This window comes from Anomaloglossus baeobatrachus, unplaced genomic scaffold (genome assembly GCF_048569485.1).
Source record: "Anomaloglossus baeobatrachus isolate aAnoBae1 unplaced genomic scaffold, aAnoBae1.hap1 Scaffold_944, whole genome shotgun sequence".
NCBI classification, from domain to species: Eukaryota; Metazoa; Chordata; class Amphibia; order Anura; family Aromobatidae; genus Anomaloglossus; species Anomaloglossus baeobatrachus.
The window spans coordinates 37,422-43,546 of record NW_027445343.1 but is presented as its reverse complement, the minus strand read 5'-3'; the positions used below and the strand labels follow the sequence as shown (position 1 = coordinate 43,546).

At 46.3% G+C, this 6,125-nt stretch overlaps 4 non-coding genes across 4 annotated transcripts; all 4 read left to right on the top strand.

The window, feature by feature from the left end:
• The first annotated feature begins 1,012 nt into the window (after positions 1-1,012).
• On the top strand, positions 1,013-1,203 carry LOC142289516 (U2 spliceosomal RNA). Its single transcript, XR_012749992.1, has one exon. It is a non-coding gene; the product is annotated as a U2 spliceosomal RNA (small nuclear RNA).
• A 1,387-nt stretch (positions 1,204-2,590) lies between these two features.
• On the top strand, positions 2,591-2,781 carry LOC142289515 (U2 spliceosomal RNA). The gene has a single exon (XR_012749991.1). It is a non-coding gene; the product is annotated as a U2 spliceosomal RNA (small nuclear RNA).
• A 1,387-nt stretch (positions 2,782-4,168) lies between these two features.
• Positions 4,169-4,359, top strand: LOC142289514 (U2 spliceosomal RNA). The gene has a single exon (XR_012749990.1). It is a non-coding gene; the product is annotated as a U2 spliceosomal RNA (small nuclear RNA).
• Positions 4,360-5,746: 1,387 nt separating this feature from the next.
• Positions 5,747-5,937, top strand: LOC142289513 (U2 spliceosomal RNA). The gene has a single exon (XR_012749989.1). It is a non-coding gene; the product is annotated as a U2 spliceosomal RNA (small nuclear RNA).
• The last annotated feature ends 188 nt before the right edge of the window (positions 5,938-6,125 follow it).

The following is a 6,125-nucleotide window of genomic DNA, read 5'->3' as shown; positions in this document are numbered from 1 at the left end:
AAGTTACCTGTTTATTCCTATCATGCATTGGTTTTTGGGGTTTTCTTTGAGTAATGATGATCTCTTTAGTAGTCTGTTGGCGCCCTCTCCTGGAGGAATAGTTTGCTTGCTCTTGGACATTCTAAAAGAGAGGTCATGATAGACATTGAGCTTCTGAGCTCAATTGGGGACAGTCATGGGTGATGAATGTTTGCAACCTACTGCGAAGCCTCATACCGCAATATAAGGAACGTCAAATACTAAGAAAGGGCGGCCTATGAAAGAATTACTACTTTCAATAAGTACACTTAAACGGCTAATTGGGAATAGAAAAACTGTAAAAAGCCCTCTGAGAAAGCCCCCCTCTAACCTTTGATAGTAAGCTTTTCTGTAGTCTGCCTGTTGATGTATTTTCCGTTTGAACTGTGCACAACATGAAGAGACGGAACACTGGCGGCTTGTCACAATGCCCCCCGATGACATCACAATAGCGCTGCTGCCTAGAAAACAAGCTGCGCAGAAGAAGTTGTTCTTTGGGTGGGAGGGTGGGCTAGTGGAAGGAGGGGGCAATCTCTTTTTTTCCCGGGTGGTAGGGGGATGACAGGAGAAGGGAAGCGGGTGGTGAGAAAGGTACAGAGGGCAGGGTTTGGGGGCTGGGAAGGAAAGGGAAAAGATTAGGGTTTGGGGATGATGAAAGGGCTTTCTACGGGTAAGGATGGCAAAGGGTGGCAGTGACGGAAAGTCAGGCAACCTGTCCTGTCCGTCTTTTTGTATCGTGAATTGGAAAGACTGCAAGGGGGAGGGGAGTTGCTTGCGCCCTAAAGGAGGAGTTATTCAGATTCATTGCAGTGGGCGGCGGCTGCAAAACGCACCATTCTTCTTGTTTTGGCTCTGCAAAGCAGCCTTTTCAAGGGTTGGCTTGGGTGACAAAATGTCTTGTGTAGGCGTGGGTTTGTCTCCCTCTCGCTCTCTCTCCCTAAGATGTGTCCGGCATAGGCCAGGGTGCCACTCGAGGCCCAAACCAATTCTGGTTATCGCTTCTCGGCCTTTTGGCTAAGATCAAGTGTAGTATCTGTTCTTATCAGTTTAATATCTGATACGTCCCCTATCTGGGGACCATATATTAAATGGATTTTTAGAACAGGGAGATGGAAAAAGAGCTTGCTCTGTCCACTCCACGCATTGACCTGGTATTGCAGTACCTCCAGGAACGGTGCACCCCTTCTTAACCCAGTTTCCAAAAGCAGAACTCAATTCACCTGATTCATATTAGCCCGATTTAATGAATTGGAAGAAAGCATACGTCTTCATATGCACCTCAATTTGGCCCATTCACTTTTCACACTTCCTCCTTTTGTTTTTTATCTTTCACACTTTTGACTTTCTTTATTCATCCAAATAGCAAACTCATCACCACTCAACCTGACCAACTCGGCTATGTCCCCGTGCTGCAGTTCTCTGTCTTATCTAGATCATTTGCAATTGAATGGAATAGATCCCTTTTGGACAAAGTGGATTCACCTGCTGCTGCAGTGACCACAGGTGTGATAACATCTAGAATTGGCATCTGGTGCGATCTCTCCGCTTCCACTCCAAAGAAAGTTACCTGTTTATTCCTATCATGCATTGGTTTTTGGGGTTTTCTTTGAGTAATGATGATCTCTTTAGTAGTCTGTTGGCGCCCTCTCCTGGAGGAATAGTTTGCTTGCTCTTGGACATTCTAAAAGAGAGGTCATGATAGACATTGAGCTTCTGAGCTCAATTGGGGACAGTCATGGGTGATGAATGTTTGCAACCTACTGCGAAGCCTCATACCGCAATATAAGGAACGTCAAATACTAAGAAAGGGCGGCCTATGAAAGAATTACTACTTTCAATAAGTACACTTAAACGGCTAATTGGGAATAGAAAAACTGTAAAAAGCCCTCTGAGAAAGCCCCCCTCTAACCTTTGATAGTAAGCTTTTCTGTAGTCTGCCTGTTGATGTATTTTCCGTTTGAACTGTGCACAACATGAAGAGACGGAACACTGGCGGCTTGTCACAATGCCCCCCGATGACATCACAATAGCGCTGCTGCCTAGAAAACAAGCTGCGCAGAAGAAGTTGTTCTTTGGGTGGGAGGGTGGGCTAGTGGAAGGAGGGGGCAATCTCTTTTTTTCCCGGGTGGTAGGGGGATGACAGGAGAAGGGAAGCGGGTGGTGAGAAAGGTACAGAGGGCAGGGTTTGGGGGCTGGGAAGGAAAGGGAAAAGATTAGGGTTTGGGGATGATGAAAGGGCTTTCTACGGGTAAGGATGGCAAAGGGTGGCAGTGACGGAAAGTCAGGCAACCTGTCCTGTCCGTCTTTTTGTATCGTGAATTGGAAAGACTGCAAGGGGGAGGGGAGTTGCTTGCGCCCTAAAGGAGGAGTTATTCAGATTCATTGCAGTGGGCGGCGGCTGCAAAACGCACCATTCTTCTTGTTTTGGCTCTGCAAAGCAGCCTTTTCAAGGGTTGGCTTGGGTGACAAAATGTCTTGTGTAGGCGTGGGTTTGTCTCCCTCTCGCTCTCTCTCCCTAAGATGTGTCCGGCATAGGCCAGGGTGCCACTCGAGGCCCAAACCAATTCTGGTTATCGCTTCTCGGCCTTTTGGCTAAGATCAAGTGTAGTATCTGTTCTTATCAGTTTAATATCTGATACGTCCCCTATCTGGGGACCATATATTAAATGGATTTTTAGAACAGGGAGATGGAAAAAGAGCTTGCTCTGTCCACTCCACGCATTGACCTGGTATTGCAGTACCTCCAGGAACGGTGCACCCCTTCTTAACCCAGTTTCCAAAAGCAGAACTCAATTCACCTGATTCATATTAGCCCGATTTAATGAATTGGAAGAAAGCATACGTCTTCATATGCACCTCAATTTGGCCCATTCACTTTTCACACTTCCTCCTTTTGTTTTTTATCTTTCACACTTTTGACTTTCTTTATTCATCCAAATAGCAAACTCATCACCACTCAACCTGACCAACTCGGCTATGTCCCCGTGCTGCAGTTCTCTGTCTTATCTAGATCATTTGCAATTGAATGGAATAGATCCCTTTTGGACAAAGTGGATTCACCTGCTGCTGCAGTGACCACAGGTGTGATAACATCTAGAATTGGCATCTGGTGCGATCTCTCCGCTTCCACTCCAAAGAAAGTTACCTGTTTATTCCTATCATGCATTGGTTTTTGGGGTTTTCTTTGAGTAATGATGATCTCTTTAGTAGTCTGTTGGCGCCCTCTCCTGGAGGAATAGTTTGCTTGCTCTTGGACATTCTAAAAGAGAGGTCATGATAGACATTGAGCTTCTGAGCTCAATTGGGGACAGTCATGGGTGATGAATGTTTGCAACCTACTGCGAAGCCTCATACCGCAATATAAGGAACGTCAAATACTAAGAAAGGGCGGCCTATGAAAGAATTACTACTTTCAATAAGTACACTTAAACGGCTAATTGGGAATAGAAAAACTGTAAAAAGCCCTCTGAGAAAGCCCCCCTCTAACCTTTGATAGTAAGCTTTTCTGTAGTCTGCCTGTTGATGTATTTTCCGTTTGAACTGTGCACAACATGAAGAGACGGAACACTGGCGGCTTGTCACAATGCCCCCCGATGACATCACAATAGCGCTGCTGCCTAGAAAACAAGCTGCGCAGAAGAAGTTGTTCTTTGGGTGGGAGGGTGGGCTAGTGGAAGGAGGGGGCAATCTCTTTTTTTCCCGGGTGGTAGGGGGATGACAGGAGAAGGGAAGCGGGTGGTGAGAAAGGTACAGAGGGCAGGGTTTGGGGGCTGGGAAGGAAAGGGAAAAGATTAGGGTTTGGGGATGATGAAAGGGCTTTCTACGGGTAAGGATGGCAAAGGGTGGCAGTGACGGAAAGTCAGGCAACCTGTCCTGTCCGTCTTTTTGTATCGTGAATTGGAAAGACTGCAAGGGGGAGGGGAGTTGCTTGCGCCCTAAAGGAGGAGTTATTCAGATTCATTGCAGTGGGCGGCGGCTGCAAAACGCACCATTCTTCTTGTTTTGGCTCTGCAAAGCAGCCTTTTCAAGGGTTGGCTTGGGTGACAAAATGTCTTGTGTAGGCGTGGGTTTGTCTCCCTCTCGCTCTCTCTCCCTAAGATGTGTCCGGCATAGGCCAGGGTGCCACTCGAGGCCCAAACCAATTCTGGTTATCGCTTCTCGGCCTTTTGGCTAAGATCAAGTGTAGTATCTGTTCTTATCAGTTTAATATCTGATACGTCCCCTATCTGGGGACCATATATTAAATGGATTTTTAGAACAGGGAGATGGAAAAAGAGCTTGCTCTGTCCACTCCACGCATTGACCTGGTATTGCAGTACCTCCAGGAACGGTGCACCCCTTCTTAACCCAGTTTCCAAAAGCAGAACTCAATTCACCTGATTCATATTAGCCCGATTTAATGAATTGGAAGAAAGCATACGTCTTCATATGCACCTCAATTTGGCCCATTCACTTTTCACACTTCCTCCTTTTGTTTTTTATCTTTCACACTTTTGACTTTCTTTATTCATCCAAATAGCAAACTCATCACCACTCAACCTGACCAACTCGGCTATGTCCCCGTGCTGCAGTTCTCTGTCTTATCTAGATCATTTGCAATTGAATGGAATAGATCCCTTTTGGACAAAGTGGATTCACCTGCTGCTGCAGTGACCACAGGTGTGATAACATCTAGAATTGGCATCTGGTGCGATCTCTCCGCTTCCACTCCAAAGAAAGTTACCTGTTTATTCCTATCATGCATTGGTTTTTGGGGTTTTCTTTGAGTAATGATGATCTCTTTAGTAGTCTGTTGGCGCCCTCTCCTGGAGGAATAGTTTGCTTGCTCTTGGACATTCTAAAAGAGAGGTCATGATAGACATTGAGCTTCTGAGCTCAATTGGGGACAGTCATGGGTGATGAATGTTTGCAACCTACTGCGAAGCCTCATACCGCAATATAAGGAACGTCAAATACTAAGAAAGGGCGGCCTATGAAAGAATTACTACTTTCAATAAGTACACTTAAACGGCTAATTGGGAATAGAAAAACTGTAAAAAGCCCTCTGAGAAAGCCCCCCTCTAACCTTTGATAGTAAGCTTTTCTGTAGTCTGCCTGTTGATGTATTTTCCGTTTGAACTGTGCACAACATGAAGAGACGGAACACTGGCGGCTTGTCACAATGCCCCCCGATGACATCACAATAGCGCTGCTGCCTAGAAAACAAGCTGCGCAGAAGAAGTTGTTCTTTGGGTGGGAGGGTGGGCTAGTGGAAGGAGGGGGCAATCTCTTTTTTTCCCGGGTGGTAGGGGGATGACAGGAGAAGGGAAGCGGGTGGTGAGAAAGGTACAGAGGGCAGGGTTTGGGGGCTGGGAAGGAAAGGGAAAAGATTAGGGTTTGGGGATGATGAAAGGGCTTTCTACGGGTAAGGATGGCAAAGGGTGGCAGTGACGGAAAGTCAGGCAACCTGTCCTGTCCGTCTTTTTGTATCGTGAATTGGAAAGACTGCAAGGGGGAGGGGAGTTGCTTGCGCCCTAAAGGAGGAGTTATTCAGATTCATTGCAGTGGGCGGCGGCTGCAAAACGCACCATTCTTCTTGTTTTGGCTCTGCAAAGCAGCCTTTTCAAGGGTTGGCTTGGGTGACAAAATGTCTTGTGTAGGCGTGGGTTTGTCTCCCTCTCGCTCTCTCTCCCTAAGATGTGTCCGGCATAGGCCAGGGTGCCACTCGAGGCCCAAACCAATTCTGGTTATCGCTTCTCGGCCTTTTGGCTAAGATCAAGTGTAGTATCTGTTCTTATCAGTTTAATATCTGATACGTCCCCTATCTGGGGACCATATATTAAATGGATTTTTAGAACAGGGAGATGGAAAAAGAGCTTGCTCTGTCCACTCCACGCATTGACCTGGTATTGCAGTACCTCCAGGAACGGTGCACCCCTTCTTAACCCAGTTTCCAAAAGCAGAACTCAATTCACCTGATTCATATTAGCCCGATTTAATGAATTGGAAGAAAGCATACGTCTTCATATGCACCTCAATTTGGCCCATTCACTTTTCACACTTCCTCCTTTTGTTTTTTATCTTTCACACTTTTGACTTTCTTTATTCATCCAAATAGCAAACTCATC